Genomic DNA, 27,672 nt, shown 5'->3' on the forward strand with positions numbered 1-27,672 from the left:
GGGCACTTTCAATTCCCCGTATTACAGTTGGTAGCATTTTATATTCTGATAAGAGAGTAGCACTTTAGTGTGATAACAGCCAGATCTCAGTGTTAACTAATGTTCAAGTAATAGTCACTCATGCAAGATCTTTGTGCAGAATTGAATGATGCTATCCTTTCCTGTCCTTACCAACTTTGTTTTCAAACATCTTTTATCTTACTGCAGAGCAAGCTGAATTGTGACTTATTCATTTCGTGATGTACATTGCAATCCATTTGGTTTGCATATTGGAGAAATTTCAAAAATTTAAGGGAGACTTACAATAATTTTTACACAAATAATGAGATAATACTACTATGAAGCGATATATATTCTCATTGGGGTGTGTAAAAAAAAGTTATCCAGCTCAAATTACCAGTCCGTCCTGCTGCGTAAATTAATCCAAGGGGGCAATAGCATTTTAATTTATAATGAAAAGTCTTATATATTGAGATGCCTGGGTATATATTTTTAGGCTCTGTGTGTGTGTGTGTGTGTGTGTGTGTGTGTGTGTGTGTGTGTGTGTGTGTGTGTGTGTTCGGTATGCAAAACGATAATTTATAATATGCAAGGATGGAAGACACGACACCTCTTGAAACTTGCAAGCAAAGACATTTTACCTTTCGAAGTTGGATGTGAAACTTGTTTTCTTGTGACGTCAGAGTTACTCATTGACAAGGGAACCAAATACAGTACAGTGAGTGCTGAAGAATTGCTACCTCATCCAACCACCACCTGGAGAAATTTAAAGGAAACTGCCAACTGTCTGTGTTGAGCTGTTTCTAGAGAGAGGAGGAATGTTTTCGGAGCTGTAGGAGAGGCACTAACAGTTGATTTAGGGAGTAATTCATATTGTAAAATAATTGTAGTGACTGTTCTTCACATTAACAATGAAAAAGGAAAACTTGAGGATTGAGTACTGTGCACAAGAGATTTTGAGAGTGATATTGAAAAAAACTGGGAAAAGTATTAAACATGAACTGATAATTATATTATGCTGGTCAGATTTATTCAGCACTATGCATCAGCAACAGAGGTCCAAACATTGTACTCACACTTCGTTAATATAAGTGTGTGTCATGCTTAGTGCCTATTTTCAATACCGTGCTGGAGCAGACAACTAGAGGATATACCAGTGATCAGTGTGATGTACAGCAATTAATAAATTATTGTCAAGGTGTCAACTTTTTTAAAAGATCTTGGCCTTCAGGCCCTACTGCAGAAGTCATTGAAAGGAGATGTGGACACACATGATGGAGCAGCAAACTAGACATATTTGAGTCAATTAACTCAGTGGTTCGAAGTTGTAGTAATTTTTCCAAAAAAAAAAAAAAAAAAAAAGGTTTACTTAACTCTGTTGACAAAAAATATTGGAAGATGTATTAAACTTTCTGACACCATTTAAAAATGCTTTCCGTGATCTTTAAGCCTCCAAAACACCAACGCTGTATATCTCTATGTATTGTGAAAGCTGGAACTGCTCTTTTCTAGGAAGAAGAGGTAAAATGTCATTTCTAAGAGAACAAAACCACTTTTAATCAATAAATGGGAAGTAACAACAATGCATTAACTCACCACGTTTAGCGTAAAAATTCTTGGCAGTGCCAAGCAAGATGAAGTTATAAAAGGAAGCTAGGAATTAGGTTGCAAGAAAGTTTCTACAATTTCTATCACATCTCAGGCTCCTGAAAAGAAATAGAAACCTAATGGATTTTTGAACGAATTTGGAGACTCTTTGAAAGATGAATCCACAAGAAAAATCATAGTTGCCACATATGACATTTTGAAATATATCAATAACAACTCCAGTTTGTGGAAGGCAGCGAACTGATAGCCTGGTGGTGTGGACAAGAGAGTACGTATTCAGTTTTCCAAACTGCCATGTTTTATAAACTGCATTTCCAGCACTCAAGATTATATCTTTCTATATAGTAATCTTTCAGACTAAACAGGTACCTCTATAGCTTCTCTTATTTTACTATCTTTCTTAAAATTGTAAGAATCATTTCAATATTTTTCAGTGTTTGAATCAGAATTAAATGGAAAAAGGACATATTTAATCCAAAATCTATGAATTTTTATATGAAAGACACCCCCCCCCCCCCCCCCCACACACACAAGATATTTTTAGTATCTTTATTTTCCTCAATAAGAAAATTTAACTTCAAAATCAGACTTCTGGAATATTGTCAAACTAAATGATGATGATCTCCTAAGTACCTACCTTAACTTTTAAAATGCATGTCAGTAATATTATTCTGAGGCTGTTTCATCTCCCCCCCCCTCCCCCGGTTCGGGGGTTAGAATTGGCCCGCGGCATTCCTGCCTGTCGGTAAGAGGCAACTAAAAGGAGTCTCCAACGTTTCGGCTTTTCTGTGGTGGACCCCTCTCGTGTTTGACTTCCACCTTTTCTAAATTTCTTTTGATAGTGCATGCCATTTGTGGAAGGACGTCTTATGTGGTGTTTCTTGTTTGTCAATTGTGCACTGAGATCTTGCATACTGCTTAATGTTGTGTGGCAGGCTTGGCCCCCTCAGTCTTCTAGGTTACCTACTTCTCGTCTCCTGCACCATTAGCATCCTTCCCTCCTCCGACAGTTCTGGACCATTTTGGCACCCGAAATCCAGTGCGGTAGCCAGTCCGTCGTGGTGGGGTTATCAAGTACCCTCTTTGTGGTAGCCCCTTGACAACACAGGGATCGCACTGCTGATGCCTGAGCTGTGACCTCCCCGCATATGCCAAGGAGTAGGTGCCCATCCTTTCTGGGGCACCAGGACTCCCATCAATGGCCATCCCGCTAGGTGGCCCTTGCTGCAACTTCGTGGCGCCTGTGGAGAGAGCCCCTGATCAGAGTGGGTGGCATCAGGGCGGATGACCCGCAATGAAACGGGTTAAATCAACTCACACTGGTGGGCACTCAGGCCCAGCAATCTCTAAGTGCATCCAAAATGATTTTGATTCTGCGATCTATGATTCCTGATCGTTCCTCTCCCTGGCCACACCTTGGGAGGATCGTATGACGACTCGCTCTCGTGAGCCGTATTCGCCTCGGGACCTAGTTTGCTGCAGGACTGATGCAGAGACCTTTCAGGCAACGAAGCCCTAGTTTTTCATAGACCACCTTGAAGATAGGTTTGGGGAAGTGGTAGCGTTGTCTAAAATGCGTAAAACCATACGTCTCTCCTCCTATGCGGTGCTTCAGGTGTTGGAAATTCGGTCACACGCCATCTCGTTGTACTTTCAGCACTACATGCAGGGATTGTGGTCGTCCTCTGCACTCGGGCGCTCTGTGTGTGCCTCCTCCCACTTGTGTCAACTGTGGGAAGCACCACTCCCCCTGCTCACCTGACTGCCCTGTTCTCCATAAGGAGCGACGGATCATGGAAATAAAAACTCTGGACAGGCTCACCTATCAGGATGCGAAGAGGAAATATGAACGCCTACATCCAGTGCAGATGACTACATCGTATGCTGTGACTGCGACTTCGTTGCCCCCGGTGGCGACGGCTGTCCCTGTGGTTGTTAAGCCTCCAGTGGGTCCTCGGGGTCACCCTGGCTCTTCCTCCCTGTCTGTGATGGGGGACACTGTTTCTTCTGGTGCTCCCAAGGTACCTCCTTTGGGAGACCAACCCCCCAAACCGACGGGGATATCAGACCCCCCCCCCCTCCCCCGCATGCCGGAGGTATGCCAGCCTCCTCCGGCTTCTCTCGCGTGGAAAGGGTCCCTTGGTAGTCTGCCTTCTAAGGCTTCCTCCAGTGCAACAGCTGACATCAGTCAGTGGTTCAAGGAGCCACAAGCAGCGGATCGAAGAGCTTCCCACTCTTAGTCTGTCCCTGACACTCCCTCTGAGTCAGTCTCCCTCCCAGGTTGCTCCTAAGGAACCGAGGGAGGAGGTGAAGAAGAATAGGCTGGGTAAGACGGGCGAGGTTCAGGTTGCCTCTGTGCCCACTGTTCCTACCAGCTCTGAGTCTGAGGACGATTTGCAGATTTTGGCGTCCCCCGATGACCCCAGTCTCGCCCTTACCTCAGATACACTAATTCTCAATTCAGCCTCTCCTTGGGTGGCGGTTGATGACCTAGCGGCTTAATCTGCCTCTTCGGTCCCTTCACGCCTTTTTCGGCTGTGGGCAGTGTCATCCTCCAGTGAAATTGCTGTGGTTTTTTCCACCACCTTGCTGAGCTCTGACAACTTCTCAGCCTCCACCCTTTCTTCTGTATTGCTCTCCAGGAAACTTGGTTTCCGGCATTGCAAACCCCTGCCCTCCATGGCTATCAGGGTTATTATAAGAATCTGGCAGCTAATGAGAGGGTATCTGGTGGAGTCTGCATTTACGTTCTTCACTCTCTTTACAGTGAGCGTGTCCCTCTTCAAACTTCTTTAGAGGCTGTTGCTGTTAGGGTGTGGACACCACAGGCTGTTACTTTCTGCAGTGTTTATCTTCCACCAGATGGTGATATCCTGCAGCATGTATTGGCTGCGCTGGTGGCCCAACTGCCACCACCTTTTCTGTTACTGGGCAAATTTAATGCCCATAACCACTTGTGAAGTGGATTGGTGGCAATGGACCGAGGCACTGTCGTTGAGCAGGTGTTAGTGCAGTTCAACCTTTCTCTCTTAAATGATGGTGCCGCCACACATTTCATTGTGGCACATGGCACGTGCTCAACCATCAACCTTTCAATCTGCAGCCCTGGCCTTCTACCGTCCGTCCATTGGAGTGTGCACGACGACTTGTGCGGTAGTCGCCACTTTCCGATGTTTCTGTCACTGCCGCAGCAGCACCCTCCCGTGTGCCTCCCAAGGTGGGATTTGAATAAGGCTGACAGGAACTCATTTGCCTCTATTGCCACTATTGCGCCTCTTTCTCATGACACAATTGATGTTGTGGTTAACACGATAACCACCAGCATCGTCTCTGTGGCAGAATCCGCAAGCCCCTGCTCTTCCGGGTTTCCTCAGCGGAGGACTGTGCCTTGGTGGTCACCGGAGATCGCTGAGGTGATTCGAGATAGCAGGCGGGCCCTCCAACGTCATATTCCCTTTAAGTGGCTCTGTGCCCGAGCCTGTCGCCTTATTCGCCGACGGAAACAGGAGTGCTTGGAAAGGTATGTCTCCACCATTGGCATACGTACCTCTCCATCACAGGTTTGGACCAAGATTAGGTGACCCTATGGATATTAGACCCCCGTCAGTGTACCTGGGCTTTCCCTGAATGGAGCAGTTTATACTGAATCAGACATGATTGCAGAACTCTTAGCAGAGCTTACGCTCTGAGTTCCACTTCTATGAATTACCCGCTGGCCTTCTGCTCCCTGAAAGAGCGGTTGGAACGTCGGAGCCTTTCATTCCATACATGCCACCCCAAATTGTACAATGCTCCCTTCATTGTGCGGGAATTCTAAAGTGCCCTAGCCGCTTTCTCTGATACGGCTCCTGGGCCAGATCGCATCCACTATCAGATGCACAAACACCTCTCTGTGGATTACCAGCAACACCTCTTAGACCTTTTCAACCGGATCAGGGTTGAGGGTGAGTTCCCGTCTCAATGGCGGGAAAGCATTATCATACCAGTGCTGAAGCCTGGCAAGAACCCACTGGAGGTGGACAGCTACCGCCCCATTAGCCTCACCAACATTCTGTGCAAGTTGCACGAATGCATGGTGAGCTGGAGTTTGAGTTGCCTACTTGAGTCTCGGGGCCTTCTGTCTCGGGGTGGGTTTCGTAAGGGCCACTCTGCCACCAGTAATCTGGTCTGCCTGGAGTCTTCTATCTGTACGGCATTTGACGGCTGTCAGCATCTGGTTGCCTTCTTTTTTGACATGCGGATGGCGACATCATATCCTCATCACGCTTCATGGGTGGGGTCTTAGGGGCCCGCTCCTGATTTTTATTCAAAATTTTCTTTCGCTTCATTCCTTCCGCGTGCAAATTGGTCTCTCACGTGGTTCCTCCTGAGTCCAGGAGAATGGGGTCCCACAAGGTCTTGAGTGTCTCCATCTTTTTAGTTGCTATCGATGGGCTAGCTGCAGCTGTGGGAACGTCCGTATCTGCTTTTTTGTATGCTGATGACTTTTGTCTGTACTATAGCTCCAATGGCATTGCGGTTGCTGAATGGCAACTATAGGGTGCTATCCGCAGGGCACAGTCTTGGGCCAGCATGCACGGCTTCCAGTTCTTGGCCCCCAAGACTTGCGTCACACATTTCTGCTGATATCACACTGTTCATCCTGATCCACGGCTTTATCTTGATGGCCAACCTCTTGCTGTGATGGAGACGCATCGGTTTTTGGGCTTGCTTTTTGATATCCGGTTGACTTGACTCCCTCATATTCAGCAGCTTAAACTTGCTGGCGCCATCTTAACGCTCTATGTTGCTTGAGTCACACCAGCTGGGGTGCCGATCAGTCTACCCCTTTCTGACTGCAGCACAAGTTGATGCAGTCCCATTTCGATTATGGCAGCTTGGCTTATGGTACGGCATCACCTTCGGTGTTGTGGTTACTTGACCCCATCCTTCACTGCAGGATCCGACTCGCCACTGGAGATTTCTGCAAGAGCCCTGTCACCAGTCTTCTTGTGGATCCGGTGCCAACGACTGCTGGCCGCTTACGCTGCACATGTTTGTAGCTTGCTCAGACATCCGAATTACCGTCTCCTGTTCCCCAACTCAGTCATCCATCGTCCGGAATGTCAGCCCCGGTCAGGGTGTCAGATTGCTATTCACGTCCAGTCTCTACTCTCAGGGGTTAAGTTTTTCCTTCTCGCACCTCCTTTCCGGACCCATGTCCGTATACCCCCATGGTGTGTGCCCCGTCCATGCTTTCAGCTGGATTTGGCGCAAAGTTTGAGAGACTCAGTCCCTCTTGAGGCCCCCCACTGCCGCTTTTTTCCATCCTTGCCACTTTTGCCGGCTCTGCTGTAGTCTATACCAACGGTTTGATGGTTGCTGATCGAGTTGGTTATGCTTTTACTCTTGGGGATCGCTCTGAACGACACTCTGTGGATGTCCGCTCCTGCCCAGCTGAGTCCATCATCTGTAGTGACTACCTGAGCAGTTTAAGTGTGTCGACCAGTGTTTTTCTCACTCTTGCCTGGTGATGACTATCCAGGAGTCCCTCCATACTCTTGCCCGTTGCGGCCGCTCCGTGGTTTTTCTGTGGACCCCTGGGCATGTCGGCATCCCGGGTAATGAACAGGTTTGACAGACTGGCGAAACAGGCTGTCACTGCACCGGCCCTGGAGATAGGCCTTTCGGATAGTGATCTCCAGTCAGTTTTGTGGCAGAATATCCTTGGTACCTGGGGTGCTGAATGGCGCACCCTGGCTTCACCCAACAAACTTCCAGTCGTCAAGGAGACTACTGGTGTGTGGTGCTCCTCCTTGCGGGCTCCTCTCAAGGACTCAGTTGTACTCTGCCGTCTACGCATTAGCCACACCTGGCTGACGCACGGTTATTTATTGCGCCACGAGGACCCACCTCTGTGTTGCTGTGGTTCAGCATTGACAGAGGTCCAAATTTTGTTGGACTGTCTGCTTTTAACTGCACTCAGGCAGATGTTCACGCTGCCTGATATGCTCCCTGCACTTTTAAAGGATGACACTGCCATGGCAGGCTTAGTTTTGAGTTTTATTCATGCAGAGGGGCTTTTATCGCTTGATCTGAGGGTTTGTGTCTTTTTTTTGTGTTGAGTCTAGCCTTTGGTCTATGGTTTTAGATTGGGGTTTCTAGTGTCTCTCTTGGTGGTTGGCTTTTCCTTTTGTTTCCATGGTCGGCCAACCACTGTGCAACTCTGTGTGGTTTTCATTCCCTTTTTTCTGGTCTTTGTCTGTGTCTTTCTTGTTCTGTGTCATCCCTTGTTATCTCCATTGCTTGTTTTTATTCCTTGTGGGTTTTCATGGTCATGGAAAAAGGGACCGATGGCCTTTGTAGTCTGGTCCCTTCAACCCACACAAACCAGTCAACCAATCAAAGGGGCCAGCACAGTGGAGGCTTGTGATACATCAGCTGTGTCTTACACGATTGCCAATTTCATACTCGTAACCCCCCTCCACCACATAGGCTCAGAACTGCTACAGTGAGCACACCTGTTCCATGGGGAATTGTTGGAACAGCTTGTCCTAGAGTGTATAACAGTTCGCATAATTTAAGAAGCCAAATGCTGTAAGTTGCCACAGTAACATCATCTTAATAATAACTATGATTATGTCTTTAAGCAAAGTTACTATCACACACTCGGAACAAATAGCACTGTATATGTTTGACTGCACGGTGCTCTGGGGAAGAATATATGCATTTTTAACATCTCCAAGGGTTAAGGACGGCTACATGTTATTCTTCCTGATTTTCCACACTTTTATATTTGCATTCTGTTTCCATCCTATAAGTGGCTGCCTTAATACATTTGAGGAATTCCTGTTTCTTTTGCAGTAACACAGTTCTATCGCACAATTTTGAAATACAACCACAATGTAAATGGGCTCTTTGAGGAAAAGGTGGTCTTCGGAATTTTCATTTTGTAATCTTACTCCCATTTGTTACTTACATATGCCATAAATAATGTTGGGTATAAAACTGTTGAATCTATGAACTTTTATGCTAAGTATATTTAAAAGTCAGTGATGCAGTGTTCGTTACAATGAGGATAGTAATGTGTAACATGGACATTTCTCATCAAATGGCTTTCTACATAAATAAGGAACCAATATACTTTATGCAACTTGTATATTGGAAAAAAACCTGAAATGTGATGTGACTGTCATTGAAATATATCCAGCCTTAATTAGCATCAAAGCTGAATGTGAACTTCGGCAGATGAAAATTCAAGGTAGGTGCAAGCCTTTTTGTCTGAGCATTGGCAGGTTAAGATGATATACAGAACTTTAATGGAGATCAGATAGCATTTTTTTAATCCACATAAACCTCTATCTGTAGTCCTCAAACATGCATAATTAGTGTGCAACATATTGTATGGACCCCTCTGCATCTATATTGTGCCAGTAGGACACACACTGATGGGGTTGCAGTGTGGTCAGTGGACTGGCAATGGGGGTTGTGTTAGTGGTATACATGGAGGGAGGAGTAGTAGGGATTGGGGACGAGTAGCTAGTGGCTCGGAGAGGCAGCAGGTGTGCAAGATAGGAATGTGGGAGGGAGTGTTGGTGGGGGCTACATATGGGTATAGGAGCCAGTGAAGTGTGGTGCACAATGGAGATGACGGGTGGATTGGGACAGGGTGACAGAACAAAGGAAGGAGAAACTGTTAGGTAGATGATGTGGTTACAGTGGGTTAGCACAGGTAGAGGCCAGGAGGAGTTGCCACCTTTATTCCTAAATATGTACTCACCATGTAGGGTGTCCCCAGGAGGAATGGTCAATATTCAGGGATACGACAGGAAAGATCAGGGTGTATACGACCCGGGAGATCTGGGAAAAACCCGGGAATTTTTTAGAATTCCTGGAATTTTTCCTTTCTTTAGTTTTCAGTTAAATTTTTGTAACATTCACAGGTAAGAACCAGTACTCCGACAAACGATATTACTGTATCCCGCTACTGCAGAATAACTCTTCAACAATAAAACATAAAAGAGAGAAAAAATGAAAATAACTTAGATTGCAAAGGAAATGTGCCTTAAACACCACCACCACACAGTGCTCATGTAAGTGGTGCCAACAGCAAAATGTGTCAAAGGCTTTAGGAAGACTATACAATGCTTCATAACAACAAGTTGCCTCCAATGAGCATGAAATCACAACTGTTTACATGAGATTCGTTTTAGCAGTTGCAAGCAGACTCATAGTCGCGTTTGAGCAGTAGATTGTCCCACTTCTGGCTACAGGAATGTGGTTGTTGACTGTGCAAGCAGTCGCAGCAAGCAGCTAGATGCTACCAGGAAAAGGGGGCACCAAATTCATATTCTTGAGGGGGAAAAAAGCTTGTTTCACAAAGCGCTTAGTATCCAGCGCATGTTGGTCTATCGATTATTCATATGATTCTAAAATGCATCCCTGTTTGTTTTTGAACACATCCTCATCGCATCTAGAAATAAACTTTCCCCAGACAAAAGGGGACGGGGCTATATGAGCGGAGCGGAGTAAAGCCAAACGGATGAATGCCAATTGCCGTCTGATCATGTGGTTGATTGGGTTTGCAAATGATCAGCGTTGTTATAATTACTAGCAAAATCCTTATATTCAGACTACCAGAATGGAAATAAACGACTAATAGGAATAACAGGTGAGAAAGATTACATATAGTCTTCTCGGTGTATCCAAGAAAATGAAATTTTGACAAAAAAATTTTGGCAGATCGCTACACTAGTAAGGACCAGTTGTACAGCCCCCGGCTAGCAGCCACTTCTATTTTGGAAGTAACACAGAAAACGTGTTGTACGAATACGTAACAACGCCTAACCAGTGAATAATCGCAGGATAACTAAACCTGTGATTCTAGCAGGCTTAGTGAAGTTAATCGGCGAACAAATTTTGACCATGACAGGAATAGCTACACAATTTGTGATGACAAGATTGTTTTTTAGAACGGGGAAGGAGAATAAATTGGGACATTATAGAAATTATGAAGAATAAGACAATTCCAAATTTATATAACAATTTCACAATACTACTTTTTGATCTCATTCTTGAGAAACTGGTGCGTGTGAATGAAATGTGAAACTATTTCCTAATATTACGCTTTTTGCTTGTAGTAGGCCTAATAGGCATTTGATATTGATAATTCATTAATTATATTCTGTCTTGTTATAAAAATGGCCATTTGTGCCAAAAAAGTCTCGTTTATTAATGTGTGTTACAAAACTGCTGCAATATTAGAAAGGCCTATTTTGTTTTATCTAGCCAGACAGTGACAAAATAGACATAATCAGATCCAGAAACCACACCAGTCTTGGGGCATATTTGTGTTAACAGCTTTTTCAGTATTAGATAACGACATTTCGATTTTTCATGTAGCAAAAATCGTTTGACGAACTTTGATGAAGTAATAGGAAACCATGCCATTTAAGATTGAAGTAATTTGTACTTTCTTGCTTGTCTCTTGTCTTTATTGGTTTTAGGTAACCAATATTTAATTTTGTCACACAAAACAGCAAGTTATTAGCTCATAGGCAATAAATAGTGCATATTTTCTGAAGAGTTCTTGTTCTCCCGACTACAAATAATCCCATCCGCTATTAATCGCGAGGTGTTCTCTTTCTTTTTTTAAAAAAGAGGGCCAGGCTGTCAAACCGGCCGAATGGGGGCAGGAGAGGCACTACAGGACATTTCAATTCCCACTGTCCTGAATATAGTTTGATGGCATTCATTACTAAATATACACGTTTAAATTCCACGGACGAAGTACAGTGACGTGCGATAGAATAATGCTGTCTAAAGAGGCGTGGCACTGCACTTTGGCACACTTAAGACCAAACAACATGTCTTACATTTCCTGTAACACACATGTTTTATGTTTCAGACTTTTCAGGAAGATGTGCGCTACAAGATGAACATATTTTTGAAAATTCGATTTTTTTAGTAGTATCGACCCGGTTAGCAATTATCTTAGATCCGGGGACGATGCGCAGGGCAGTCTGAGTTTAGTGGGTAGTCTCCACGTGACCCATGTTTACACTTAGTAATTTTGCTGTTTCTCCTTCGGTTACTCTCACGTCAAATGAAAACAAAACGGATATCTGTGGCCATGCGCTATCAAATAAATTAACACATTCACTAATTACGGAAGGCTAAAATATGTTATTAGTTTCAGATTTTATTTTATTTCCAGCTTTCTGAGAGTCAAGCATTAATCGCCTTGCAGAACAATGAAGTTGTATTTGTCTGTTTGCTAAAGAAATTTGACTTTTATTAACCTTTTCGGCAGAGGCAGTCAATGTATATGAAGCGAAATGTTTAATTCCACAGTACTGGATAGTTTCAACTGTTCGCATCATTTCAAGTGCACATTTTCATCTTCTAGCACGTATGGCATTATGCCATAATAAAGAACCAAACACTATGTAATACAGTACTGGTGCTCCAAGAAAATTTACATCCCGAAAATCACACTGAAAAGCTTAATGCAAGGTCGAGGTCTACTTCACTGGGAATCTGGATATACGAATGTGCACTTTACGTATGCATTTTGAATGCGCACATTTTAGTATGGTTCACGAAATTGTGATGCTCTTGGAGTATCCTCTGATGTCTTGTTTCTTTTACGACATGATGTATGATCTTTCAGTGTTTTACACGTACGTACATACGGGCTTCCTATGCCATGGTATAGTTCAATTCATTTATCTTGGCGGCTCGCGCATGCCCGCCCAGACGCGGGAGATTGCAGCGTTGCCAGTTGTACGCGCCAAGAGAAGCAGCGCCGTAGCAGTGTAGTTCTCAAACTTACGTTTAGGGGGTAGGGCGCAGTTTATGAAGTAAAGCCACCACGGCCGCATTAAACCTTTCGCTGCTACAGAGACGTGCTCCCCGCATTCCACGCCGTGCGCGATTTTGTAACCACTGCACTGCTCGCCTGTGCTGACACATGGTGTTCCGACTGCTTTGACACACTCATCATTCGATTTCACAAAAACTATTTGGTCCAAAAATTTGATTTTGACACATCTTCTTGATTGATACCTTCCCCCCATAAATGACTTAATTTTGTTTCGATTTTCAACGCAGTTATATTGCAGCATTAAATGTAGTAAACCATTGCACGAAATTTTGAAGAGTTTGCAGAGGTAAAGTTCATAGCGTATACTTTCCGTATGTTCGATTGTAGTTACCACAATGTTGAGAATGAAATGTGGACAAGATACCTAAATTTCATATAAAATTTACTGTATAACAATATCTCATTTAATTTAAGTACCAGATTGGTGTCGTATGTAATATTGAGAAATATTCCGTCATTTGCGACTGTAATAAAAGTTTTATTTACACCGGGCGCGTTTGACTTTATTTTAAAGCACTTCAATCAATCAAAAGGAAGTACACAAAATACGTTAAACAAAACTGTGGACTTACAAAAACATTAGGACTTGAATATACTGTGTATCAGTGCTCTGAGCTATGTCAAATATAATTTTTGTGTGTGGCACACACAAAAAGCATTTATTTGCTAAAATACTGATCGGCCGACACAAACGTTGAATATTGTGTTACCTCAGCACAAAACTACGAAAGGTGACTTGGCAATGGAGGAGACAAAATGCTGTCCAATGAAGATGCTTCAAAAGAGAGAAACGCGTCTGGTCTAAATAAGACGCTTATTACAGTTGCAGAAGAGGAATATGTTTCAATACCATTGGTAAAATTGCAACTGTGGAACAAAAACAAGAAAGAGAACAAGAGTATTATTGTGTATGTGCCTTACCCTTCATTGTTGTCTATTGCTGCGATAGTCTTCTGCATCACTGTAGTCAGTGTCGCAGTCCGAATCATCAGGTCTTAGAGTTATGACGATGGGTTCAAGCAGATTGTCAATTACAATTTCCCTGTCCATGTCCTCCTCCTGTAGCCTTTGTGCATGCCGAACACATTCAGCCCATGCTGAAGGAGTAATTCTGTCAAGTGCTTCGTGCAGAAGCCTTTCTGTATCGGCAATTTTAAATGTCACGTTTCGTTCTGCGACGTACCCTTTCACTTGTGCCCAAATTAACTCTATCGCATTGTATTGGCAATGGTACGGTGGCAAACGCAAAACTGTGTGTCCATGTTCCCGTGCAATACAATCGATTTCATAAACTTTTGTGCGAGGCTTATGAAGCACTATAAGATTCAACATTTCAGCACGAGTTTGGTTGGCAGTATGTGGAATATTTTTACTTGCAAGCCATAACATTATATCGGCTTTTTTTGTACTTGTTGTGGGTGTCTTGTCAACAACAACAGTGATAACTCGCATTGTCTATTACAATCACCGAGTTTGCAGGCAAGTAAGGGAGAAACTGATTCCTAAACCACAATTTAAATGTCGCAGAGTTCATTTCGGAATGATAATCCCCTGAATTTCTCTTTTTTGCCCGGAACACTAATTTGCTTTCTGGAATGAATCCAGAAGCAGAACCAGCGTGAAGCACAATTATTCGTCCACCTTTACCAACTGGTACTTTAAACCCACCCGAACCGTCACTCATTTTCCAACACGCTTTCCTTGTGTGATTTTGGTTTACCCATGTTTCGTCCAAGAAAAAAATGTTCTTATTCCCGGATTTTCTTACTTCAATAATACGTCTTAAAAACTGTGCCCTTGAAGCAGCGATATCACTACGTTCCATTAAAAACTTTCTTCCGTCATTTGTATGTACATATTTGAATCCAATGTTTTTAAGTATTCTATTCATTGCAGTCATGCTACCTTTAAAATTTATGGTTTCACGCATTTTCACAGTGATTTTTTTTACAGTAGGAAATTCGCCCGTGTTGTACATGTTGAGCACTTCTCGTCTTAGAACATCTTTGTCGAAATTATCTAAATTAGTTACAGTCCTCTCAAGAGTGCGATATTTCCCTGGCGATCTGAAAAGTGGGCTTCCACAGGTCTCCGTAGATAACTTTCCTTCATTGACAATCCGCTGAACGGTTCTCAAGCTAACGCCTGTCGCTTCTGCAGTGCGTTCCTGAGATCTGGCGACATCCGTGATAGGTCCACCGTTTTCTGCTTCGCGCTTGAAAAAAGCGTGAATCCGGTAAATAATGTCCCTCGCCTGTTTATGGGGAGTTTGTCGCTTACCACCATTATCAGCCATGACAACTTGCAACAAATGCGATAAAAATTCACCAAAGAATAACTACAATCACATTTAACACTCGCCAAGACATTCTCAGCAGACCGTTCAGGAAACTACTGAACACTCATTGGCTGTCAGCGGATGCGGGACGTCAGGTGCGTAGAACGAGCCTTAAATCGACCGCAGTCGTTCATGGTTCCAACTATAGAGAGTGTTCATTTTAATTGGAGACATTGAAATATCCGCACATCTACACATCGGATCAAACAAATTTATAACTAAATTTTTTTTGTCTCAGAGGGGGACATCCAGTGATACTTAATCCGACGAATTTGTAGTCAAATTTGTTATAATTGGATGTCCCCTTCCGGGAGGAACTAATTTTCATTAGGATTTCTTTTGGCTCTGTGTGTCGTTTTCAAGAGATTTCAATGTCCCCATAAAATGAACACCCTTTATAACATAAACAGTGTTTATAAATTGGGAAATATTCTATCTTTAGCAACTGTAACAAAACTTTCTTTATACCAGAGTCATTTCGCTTTTTTCTAAAACGTTCTGATTAAAACGAAGTTGGCGAAGTACACAAAACTGAATTTTGGACGTAATAAAACATAAAACTAAAATATATTGCCAGTGAGGCGCAGTGCGCAAACATTTTGTGTTTGTCACAACGGACAGCAAATGCTTGCCAAAACATAGATCACTCGACGAAACCATTGAATATGATGTTGCCAAAGCAGCGAAGCAAAGAATTCCGTCAGACAATCAAATAGCTCGACAACGTACGAGCCGAAATTCTGCTCTAAATAATACTTTTAATACTGCCGCAAAAGAATATATCTCAATATGAATAGTAAAACAGCGTTGTTTTTAATTGCTGTGAAAAGAAATATTGGAGGAGAAAATTACAAAAACTGAAAACTTATTATGATTATAATGAAGCACAGGAAATTTCAAAACATTACATTCAAACGAATAAAATTCATTAAGTAAGACACTTCGCTATTGTTTTTAAATAAATAAAATATTTAGTAAGCAACAAGGCTTTAACTCAGAATCTTCCGATTAGCAGCCCAACACCTTAACCATTACTCCAACGCAGCTACCCGTTTCAGGCATCACATGGAGAACTCTAAACGTATGCAGAATACCGACAAACACTGTTGGGATGACTATGAATTACTCACGTTGCGTCGAAGTATAATAGCAAATAAACAATTACCGCTGTTCTTTATTGCGAAAAAGCGGTTCGTGAGACTGATACAAACACCTTTCCTTGCTATCGCCTGAATTAGGAGGCTTATTGTTTGTTTGGTTTAATTAATTAATAGAATATGAAGCAATTGGTGTAAAGAATGCTTTTTCCAAACTTTCTATAAAAGAAAGTCTGCTATCAAGACATTGCTTTTGTTCAATTACTTCATTTATGACTGAACGTTTCTAAAACTGAAGACACTCGTCCGTGGTCTGCACTGCAGTCGAGATCTGGCAACGTCGTTCTCTGTTCATTGGCTGACTGTGATTTGTGACGTCAAATGCGCAGAACGAAGCTAAACTCGGCCGCCAAGATATATGACGCGCACTTTAACTGCGCAAGCGCGGTGTCTCCTGTTATCTGCGCTCTTTGGCAACTGCTGAAACGAACCTATTTCTAACAGGTCGCGGGAAAATATTGCGAATAGTGGTTTGAAAAGCGTTACTTTCAAAGTAAATATCCTTTTACGTAAGTTGAACTATGTGCGAGAATGTACCATGAATTTAATAAATCACAGAGCGTTTGACTCATTTAAAAATCAACTCTTGATGACGAGCCATTTAAAAGAATTTCGAACCGTGAAGATAAGACATTTATGTAATTATTCAAAATTTTAGTGGCACATTCGTGTGATTTATCTTACAGTATAACACGCGCAAAAAGATCAACATTATATGTTAAAGCTTAGCTTCTGTTGCAGCCTATTAACCTCAGAGACCAGTATTATATGTGAACGCTTTTCTTTTCTTGTAGCAGCACTATGTATATTGATTTAAACTATTAACTTTCCCTGTTTGTGTGTTCGTGCTACTTAACAGTGACGTTGCTGTTGGCTGGCTACATCATGTGTCCTATGCTCTGAATATCCGCTGTCATCGGCTGGCGAGATCACGTGACATGAGCAATAACTGGCTTACAAAAGCGCATCGCAATCTCGATTTCGGTGATTCGGAAAGTAACATGTGTCTGGTGGAATTTCAATGTATACTTTCGTAATACGAAAATACGTAGCGTACATGTTGCTGCACATCAAAGCTATTTTCCCGCCGGGAAACTCAACGCCCGTGTATAAACCCATAACCATTCAAAGGATCGATAAGTTTTGCAAAGAAAATATACCGTCACTTAACACGGAAAAAGTGTGTTTTCACCCGGGAGAAAGTGTATTTTTACCGGGAAAAATTCGGGAATTCTTTTTTTTTTTTTTTTTTTCCTTGTCCACGTATACACCCTGAAGATCATTTACAACAAAAGGGTCTAGTAAACATGGGCGGTAAAATGCTTATCTCAAGAACTCTGACAAATTCATAATCTTAGATGCTGTGAAATAAGCCTCTTCTACTGCAAACTCTGTTATTTCCATATTTTGAGAGGTAGTAGTATGGACCAAAACTAAGAAAAAATGTACAGTAAACATCGGTTCCAAAGTGCATACCTTAAGAGTTAAGAGCACCTGTTCATCTTCGCTACTATGAAATTTTGCATTTTAGAGCCCATGTTTACTAAACATTTTGGCTTCAAATTATCATTCCTGTCATGTCCCTAAATATTGACCATTACTCCTGGGACTCCATGTATTATTTGTAAGCATGCCATTCATGCAGTAGATGTCTTGTTTCTAAATTTCCTGCGTGGTTATTCTGACAATCTGATCACTCTAAGTTTGAATTTAATGCACATTAGTGGAAGTATTGCTAATTGCAGCATTGTTAATTGCTCCTAGCCATTTGTAGCAAACAACTAAATCCTGCAACATGAATATTTACAAGGTCCAGAAAACCTGAATCTTAAAAGAAAAGAAAAAAGCACCCAACTCGATCATCATCAGCTGACTTTGAGAAATTTACATTTACTGTGCCAGATCAAAAATACACCAATATTTAATGCTACAGAGGCATTCTACATAGAATCAATATTTACAATTAAGCATCATAGTGTGTAGTATATATATGGCATTACAACTCATTAAGTCACATCAATGAATACAATCCATAAGAGTTAGGACATGATCCATGCAAAACATATTTAATCTAAAAAGCCTTACAAGTCAGTGGGAATTAATTTGTGGCTTTAGAATAGCTATTGTATTTGATTTTTGTGTAATTTCAAGACTGTAAGACTAACAGTCCAAGAGGATGTGTGGGAACAACTTACTGCTGTTTAATTTTTATTGTAGAGTGAATTGAAGTGAGAACTAAAATTGCTAAAATGTACATGTGTAGTATACTCATGTCCGTAAGTTAAAGAATCAATGAGATCCACGTAACGGAACGAAGGCAGCGAAAAAATGGGTGCTAAAAGTTGCCAGAGCAACAGTGGGGTACGTGACAGTGTTTACAATAGGTCTACTATAAAACTGAGTCTGGGCTGTTGGTAGCACGTACACTACTACATCTGCACTCTGCAAGCCACCTTACTGTGTGTGGAGGAGGAGTGTTCTGGGTACCACTATAATTCACCCTCAGTCTTGTTTCATTAGTAAATAATGCACAAGAGTGACTGTTTACAATGAGGTGAAAAGTCATGGAATATCTCGTAGTATCGTGTTGGACATGCTTACGCCCAGTGTAGTCCAGCAGCTCAACATAGCATGGACTCAAGTTGTTGGAAGTCCACTGCAGAAATATTGAGCCATGCCACCTCTATAGTCGTACATAATTGTGAAAGTGTTGCCGGTGCAAGATTTTGTGTGTGAACTGACCTCTAGACAATGTCCCATAAATGTTCAATGGGATTGATGTCTGGTGATCTGGGTGACCGAACCATTCACTCACATTGTCCAGAATGTTCTTCAAACTAATTGGGAACTATTAAGGCTTAATGACATGGCGCATTGTCATCCACAAAAATTGCATCGTTTGGGAACATGAAGTACATGAATGACTGCAAACGTCTCAGAGTAGCTGAATATAATCCTTTTCAGTCAATGATTTGTTCAGTTGGTCCAGAGGACCCAATCCATCACATGTAAACAGAGCCCACACCATAATGGAGCCACCACCAGCTTGTACAGTGTCTTGTCAACAACTTGGGTCCGTGGCTTCATGAGGTCTGCACCACTCTCTAACCATACCATCAGCTCTTACCAACTGAAATCGGGACTCAGTTGTCTAGGGTCCAACCGATATTGTCACGAGCCCAGAAGAGGCGCTGCAAGGAATTTCCTGCCGTTAACAAAGGTACTCTCATTGAATTCCTGCTGCTACTGCCCATTGACGCCAGATACTGCCACACTGTCCTAAAGCCTACATTCATTGTAGGCCCCATACTTCACACTGAGTTGTCTGATAGCACTGACAACTCTACACAAACACCACTACTCTTGTTGGCCATAGTGAGAGATAATGTCTGAAAATTGGTATTCTCGGTACTCTTGACACTGTGAATCTTGGAATATTGAATTCTCTAATGATTTCTGAAGTGGAGTGCACCATCCACCTAACTCCAACTACCGTTTCACATTCAAAGTGTATTAATTCCCATCGTGCAGCGATAATCACGTCTGAAACCATTTCACGTAAATCTCCTGAGTACAGGTGACAGCTCTGCTAATGCACTCTCCTTTTATACCTTGTGTATGTGATACTACTGCCATCTGTATATGTGTATATCACCTCAGGGTGTAAGCCTCTGTATGGACTTTCATATCTCTGATTTTTCCTGTTTGCTCATTTTGTAAGATAAGGTGGGCAGAAGTATTATGTCGCTTGATCCTCCTTCGAATACATTTGGATCCCTTTACACACTAGTTTGCACCCTTTCTCCCCAAATGAACCAACCATTATACATTGATTGGTTATCTCTGTTTTTGCATATAAGCAATTTTGCTTGCAGATATGTGTTAGCACATTGTCTGTTGTGTTTGTTGAGAAGTCAGTCATAAGTTCAGATTAGTAGAACAGTGGAGTTGCACTTGACAGGGTCTGTACTTCAGATGTTGGGTAAAAGGGGAAAAAAACAACATGCTTGTTGATGGAAAGAAGTGTGTACGAAGGACTTACTCATTAGGAACGAAGTTACAAGTTTTAGATCACCATGAGAAAGGGGAGCATATTTTCCATTCATCTCCCTTGGGACTTGGGCATCTAGTGTGAGATCTATTTGTGACATGTGGAATCAATTCGAAAAACTGCTCAACATTCAATTGTTTTCAGTGTGCGTAGAGTGACCAGATCTCAATTGGAGGTGATAGACGGGGAAAAAGTGCTAAGCTGTTGGACTGAACATTGAAACCAACAGCACATGCCTCTCTCTGGAACTGCTATTAAGCCTAAAGTCAAGAGCTTGTATGCAGATTTAATGAAAGAGAAAGACGAGCTAAGTTTTAAATGAGAGTCAAATGCTCTGTAATTTGAGAATTCATCGCACATTCTCACACTCAATATAATTCATGTTGCTTAAAAGGAAATATACTTCAGAAAGCAATGCTTCTCGAACCAACATTTGCAATATTTTTCCACAACCTGTTATGCTGCAGTTACAATGGCACCGATATTGGCAGATTCCGCCGACGATCGACATTGGCCGAAGACGACTGATCTTTTCAAATCAGTACACCACTATGAACACGGTCACACTGTAGACGATCTCATCACCCGAACTTGTATACTTCAAACGTCAGTCTGTGAAATGCAAATCAGTGTGTTTTCTTCGGTCAAATCGACCGACATTCTCACATATTGGTTGTGAGAAGCTGATAAGTTTAATCCAAGAAAGACTGAGTTTGTGGCGTCCTGAGTATAAAAATATGTTAATCGGGGACTATAGTTCGGAATCTGTGGAATGAAATCGTATGTTTATTGGAAACAACAAGTAGGCAAAATCCTTATCGGATCTTTTAGGTGTAAATTATAACCTCAATAAATTAATTCGTTAGAGTGAGAAAAATGAAGTCCCTTATGCTTCAAGTTACTGTAGTGAGTCTTTTTGAGTTGTTGTAGGTGGACAATAAGTGCCTACAAATTGTCATCAGTGCTTACAGGCGTTTTTATGCCAATAGGGTAGTGATTCTGTTATGTGAAGTGATCTGCAAATGTGATGTGTGGGTCCACTTTTCAGTACTTTGGTGTTCAGAGTACCGTATTCTAAACTTTATTTTCACGCATATACTAAATGACAGTCACTGAAGGTTAATTAACATATGTTTGCACAACTTCAAATAAATCGAACAAAACAGCATTTCCATTCTTGCTTTTCAGGATCTCCACTAAATATCTTGCATATGTAAAGCCGAAGACTCATGTGTGAAACACTTTCGGGTAACAAAAGCTGATTTCCAGTAGTAGATATTTGATTTGAGCCCTGTTAAAAAATCCGGGACTAGTGTAGCAGGGGATACAACCCGTCGGCTTTGGACAATGTCACAAGTCGCCAAACGAGAAGCGATTCTTCTTAGTGTTGTAGCTCCCTTTAGTAGCTGATAAGTGTTTTTTGGCTTTTTTTTAAAAAAAACTCACGAGATAGAATAAACAGATCCACTCTATTAAGCAATCAGTAAAAAAAGAAACTGAAACATAACAGCAAAAGCGAAAATGGTAAACTGCTCTCTGGAGACTTGTGACGTCATTGTCCAAAGCCGACGGGTTGTATCCCCTGCTACACTAGACCCAAAAATCCGATATTCACATTAAAGAGGCAATTCTGACTCAAGGTAACCCAGGTGTGTCACATCAGTATTTGACATGGGACCATTAAATCTTTCCAGCATTCAGGCCTTTACCCTGCTATATGACTTCTCAACAGTACAATTTCAAAGTTTTTGTGTGATATGTTGGATGCTGTATACGGTGTCCTGAAGGCTAATTAAAAAGCGGATACCTTCACTCTTGCACCACAAATACTTCGAAATGTTGAATTTATTCTTTTGCTAATTTTGAAGCTATGCTTTGTGCAAGTGCTCCAAAAAGACCCTGCTAAATTCTGATTATCTGTTGTTCCTTAATTAAATAATAGTTGCTGATAAGTGTTATCCATTAACCATTCATTATGGGCTCATAACGTCATTGGCAAAGCACTGAAGTTCACATCCTACCACTCTAGCCTAATAAACCGTACTAGGAACAACGAATTTGGGAGAGATCCTTAAAGAGGCATATAATTGAAACTATATATTTTCATAATATACACGATAGAAATGCGAAGAACATAAAGATGGCATGTTAAATACTAAGGTAATGGCTCCTGACACTGATCATTGGTGAGAGAAGGAAAGTGGTTTCAAAAAATTCAAGCGGTCCTAACACTTCTGGCATGGCGTTTTTCCGTTCATCTCATGTATTCGTAAAACTTGTCTGGTAATTCCGATAGCTGATGACTGTGTGTACAGCAATCGTCACGTTCTTTTCGAGACTGATACAGCTTACTTATGTACTTGCATTCGGCGTCTTCTTAATAGGAAATGCTGCACTGCAGCACTCGTCTAGAAGCACAGAGGTATCGTGGTATCCATCCCACCCATAGAAGTTAAAATCTAAACTACTTAAAACATAGAATAGATTCTAACCTAATCTTCTTGACCCGTGCCACAAACTGACGGAGGAGATCGCACCGTGCCCACGCTGTCGACCAGCGTTACCGGGCGGCCTCTGGTGACGGAGTCTGACGACCTTTGTCGGTGCCGCTGTGAATAGGTTCGTTTGAGGAGTTGCCAGAACGCGCATTATTGCGTTTGCGCAACTACGATGTCGAGCTCTGCTCAACGCCTTTCGTCGCATTTCTGTTTGGAATTCCGTGTGCTGGTGCATCAAGTGACCATGTGCAGCACTGTGGCATGTTCGGAGGGGACATACGGAGTTACTGTACTCAGGGCAATTGTTTTATCATATCCTATGCAGAGAGAGAATGAAAATAAGAAAGCAGTCCTTCCAATAACGTTCACTTCAAAAGTAGACCCTACAACTCAGAGTACCCTAATATTTTGTTATGTGGTGACTTCAACATAGTTTTTATTTTTTTTATTCGTACTATGCAGTACTGTTACGTGACATTTCTAATCACATTTACATCGACACAGCACTGCAAAAACAAGTAAGAAGGAATACAGATTTTGTGCAGAAATAAAATTTTTTGTATACACCAGAACTAAGGACAACAGGTTTTTGATTACTTTTTCAAGCTGTATAAAAAACTAACAAGGTTAACTGTGAAGCCAAGAAACTGTATGAGTGGCAGTTTTTATTCTACCTGAGGGGTAAATATAAACCCTTGTGGGGAGTTACAATGACAAAACACAGCGTGCTACCAGTCTATACCTTACCGAAGAAAGGCGTTCTGTGAATTTAAGGTGTAAACAACAGAAATTAAGAAATAACGTAAAACCTAGACGAGGTACAAGACAAGCGTTGAAACATGTGTTGTGATCGAGAAACATTGTGTTTCACAGAAGGCAGATTTTTAAAATTCTGGTAAAGCTGTCAATATATTCAAAACAAAACATTTTAATCAGTATTGCTGACGAAATGTACCTGTGTAGTCATGTTAAAAAGGACATTTACATAGTTCGTCGATCTCACATTATGACATGCAACAAACAGACATCGGAATTTCTTAAACCATACTGAATGCCCCATTCTGCATAAAGCGCACGTTCGTCTGCCCAGATTCACACCGAAACGGGTTCCTACTAGGTATTAAGCCTTTCAATGTTGTTTGCGGGACGCCAGTTTTCGTGGAGTACCAATGCTGTATTATCTCATATTTGGTTCATTATTATGGCGTAATGCCATACGTGCCAGAAAATGAATATGCGTACATGAAATTCAGCAAACAGTTGAACCTAGCCAATACTGTAGGATGAAACACTTCGTTTCAAATAAACTGACAGTCTCTACGGGAAAGATCAATAAAAGCCAAATTCCTTTAGTGAACCGACGAAAATGACGTCTTTGTTCTGGAGACGATTAATGCTTGATTGTCAGTAACGTGGAAATACAATCAGAAAACTGAAACTAATAACATATTTTAGTTTCTGTAATTATGTGAATGTACTTTAATTCACTTGATAGCACACATACAGAAATCCGTTTTGTTTGCATTTGCCGTGACAGCTGTAAACGAGGAGAAAACAGCACAAAATCACGAAACGTACACACAGGTCATGTGGAGACTATCCCCAATGCTACAACTACTAAGACTGCTTTGCGCATGTGCGAATCCGGTAGCTTGGGCGCGACGGAAAAATTTTTTTGGGTAGCACGTGGCTGCTTGCTGCTACTTCTTATATAGCTAAACAGCCACGCCACAAGTGACCAGAAGCGGAAGAAGGCGCCGCTCATACGTAACTTTGGCTCTGCGCATGCGTATGAACCCACCAGCAACTGCACAAACGAAGCCAATGTAAACAGTTGTGATGTGTAGCTCATTAAAAGTAGTTAGTAGCGACGAAATATTGGGAGTCTGTCTTAAAGCCTTTGACACATTTTGCTGTCGGCAAACGTTAGTGTGTGCACTGTGTTTTCGTGGCAATCAAATTTTTATTTTATTGTTATTCCCACCGTTTGTTTTATTGCTGCAGTATTATTCTGCACTGGTGGGCTAAAGTAAAAGTCTTTGTTAGCATATCAGTCAAAATTACAAAAGATTATCTCAAAACTAAAACAATGTAAAATTTCCGGAATTCTAAAAATTCCCGGGTTTTTCCCAGACAAAAAAATTCCAGGGTTTTTATCAGATCTCAGTTGTCCCAGGGCATATACACTTGATTTTGGCTCTCACAAAATTAAAATGACAGGAGAGACAGATGAAGTTAGAGCCGATGATTTTATAAAGAGGTTAAATAAATTACGGGAGATAAAGGCCATACTGCAAAGCAGGCTGTAACCACCGTGATTTGAAGCTACCACGGACCAGTGCACTTTTCTTTTCAGAGTAACTTCTGCAGAGAGTTGTTAATTAAAACCCAATATGGTCTGCCACTCTCAAAATCATAGGGCACTAATGGTTGTGACGAGCAGGCTGAGAGGTATTGGAGATGGAATAAAAAAGGCTGGATGACTTCTGCTATTTTCGGTGACTGTTTTGTTAATGAACTAAATAGACAATTGAAAGCCTGTTGTGTGAGAAAGAAAAGAACCCTTTCAGAATTCTTCTCCTCCTCGATGATCTCAGCCACCTGCAATCCATTAATGATTAAAATAAAAACATTGAGGTCCAGTTTTTGCCACTGAACACTAAGTCTGCCCTGCGACTCAATGGGCAAGGGAATTATCTGTACATTCAAGCCACGCTATCTGCATAAAACTTCCTCCGGTCTTGTTAAAGAATGTGATTTGAAAGACGAACATGCCCTCAAGATTTTCTGGCCACAGTTTAATATGAAGATAGAAATTAATGTTGTTAGAGGCACGTGGACTGATATTGCAAAATGTGTGAATAGTGTATGGAGGAAACTGTGGCTCAATACAGTGTCAATGCTAGAAGATGAAGAGATGTCACCATTGCAACAAGAAAAATTGCTTACATGGTATGGCAGATTGGATTCAGTGATGGCAATGAAGAGAAAATGTCTGACCTCTAAAATGTTCATTCAGAGAATCTTAGCAACGAAGATTTGCAAGTAAGGAAATTCATTATGGAAACTGAACGGACCTGAAAAAAATAGCTACTCATATAGGTGGCACTAGATTGCATTTCGTGCAACTGTTTCAGCGTCACAATGGGCCTAATTTTAATGCTGCTGTTAGGCAGGTCGGGTTTCACTAGGCATGGCCTGCACCTCAATACCAATGAGAAGGGGAGGCTGGCAAAGCTTATAGGTGATAGTGTAGTGGGTGGTGGTGGTGGGACCTCTCGCGGGAAGATTCCTGTAGTAGTTGGTGTTAGAGCTGCACCTTCTTTTAGATTGAAGTCAACTAATGGGTATCCCTGCTTAAAGCAAGTCCCTCTAACAAAGGAATCGCCTTTAAAGGTGGTCAGGTATCCAGGTAGTGAAGGAATCAGCATATTTCATCAAAATATGAGGTATTAGAGATAAAGCTAGTGAACTGTTTATAGATGTTGACCCTGAAATTATTGGTATGGCAGAGCACCACTTAAATAATTTGACAATTCAGAGGCTTCGTTTAACAGGATACAGATTAGCTGGCTGTTTTTTCAAGGAGTTCCTTGCAGGGTGGGGGAGTGGCTGTGTACATAAAAACAGTATTCCATTTGAGTTCATAGATGTATCACGGCACTGCACTGAATGGATATTTGAATGTTGTGCAGCGGCAGTTGAATTTAGTGAAACTAAACATCTAATTCTTGTTGTTTATAGGTCCCCTAACTCTGACTTCAGAGTATTTCTGCTCAAGCTAGAGAGGGTTCTTGATTCACTTTGTAGGAAGTACCAGAAATTATATGTGGTGACTTCAATATAAATTTTCTATATGATGGTGCAAGTAAAAGGATGTTGGTAGGTCTCCTAAACTCATATGATCTGATGCAGACTGTGTTTTTTCCAACTAGGGTGCAGGGAAACAGTGGCACAGCCATAGACAATATTTTTATTCATTCGTCATTACTAGAACCGGCATTCTGTTTGTAAAAGGGTGAATGGCCTTTCAGACCATGATGCACAAATTTTAACACCAAAAGGCTTTTGTACTCAAACAAATGTTGTATATAATTACAAACTATGTAGAAAAGTTAATTCGACACCAATAGAGTTTTTTAAACCTTGTCAAGGAATAAGAGTGGCAGGATGTTTATAGTGCCGATAACATAGATGACAAATATAATGCTTTCCTTAACACATTTCTCATGCTCTTTAAGAGTTGCTTTCCGTTAGAATGTTCTAAATGGGGTACTAGCAGTAATAGGCAGCCCGGGTGGCTCACTAGTGGGATAAGGATATCCTGTATCACAAAGCGAGAATTATATCAAAATGTAAGCAGCAGTCACAATCAAGCTACAGTAGCCCATTTCAAACAGTACTGTAAGGTGCTGAAAATGTTAATTAGGAAGGCAGAGTATGTGGTATGCAAATAGAATAGCTAATTCACAGGATAAAATTAAAACCATATGGTTAGTCATGAAGGAAGTGTCCGGCCAGCAGCACAAGGTCGACAATATAAAGTCAGTTCATAGTAAAAATATTTCTGTTACTGATAAGTCAGATATATCTACAGTATTTAACAATCACACTCTGAGCATTGCAGGTAAATTAAATAAAAGTGTAGTTTCTATAGGGCTCATATAATTCTCTTGGAAAATGCTTTTCCAAGACTGATGTCTAAAATACTCCTCTTCACAATAAAGGATGGCAGCCAAAAACAGTTGCAGGATAGAATTTTTGCAGCCATGTTTAAAATCTTAAAATACTCCTGTTATACTGACAAGGGGAGGATTGAGTCAGTAATTAAATCACTGAAGACTAGGGACTCTTATGGATATGATGGAATGCGTAGCAGAATGTTAAAGTACTGTGCTGCACATGTTATCCCTGCACTTAGTCATATTTATAATTTTTCCTTTAAGAATGTTCAGTTTCCAGAACAATTAAAGTACTCAGTAGTAAATCCGCTATATAAAAAGGGAGAAAGGGATAATGCAGACAATCTTAGACCTATTTCTATGCCATCAGTGTTTGCTAAAGTTATTGAAAAGGCTGTGTATGTAAGGATAATTGATCATTTTATTCTACATAATTTGTTATCAAACCTAAAGTTTGGTTTTAAAAGTGGTTTA

At 41.4% G+C, this 27,672-nt stretch overlaps 1 protein-coding gene across 2 annotated transcripts in view; it reads left to right on the plus strand.

The window, feature by feature from the left end:
* The window catches only part of LOC124723116 (set1/Ash2 histone methyltransferase complex subunit ASH2-like), a 199,982-nt gene that overhangs the window by 140,611 nt on the left and 31,699 nt on the right, over positions 1–27,672 (plus strand). The gene's annotated exons all lie outside the window — the stretch shown is intronic.

This window comes from Schistocerca piceifrons, chromosome X (assembly GCF_021461385.2).
Source record: "Schistocerca piceifrons isolate TAMUIC-IGC-003096 chromosome X, iqSchPice1.1, whole genome shotgun sequence".
NCBI classification, from domain to species: Eukaryota; Metazoa; Arthropoda; class Insecta; order Orthoptera; family Acrididae; genus Schistocerca; species Schistocerca piceifrons.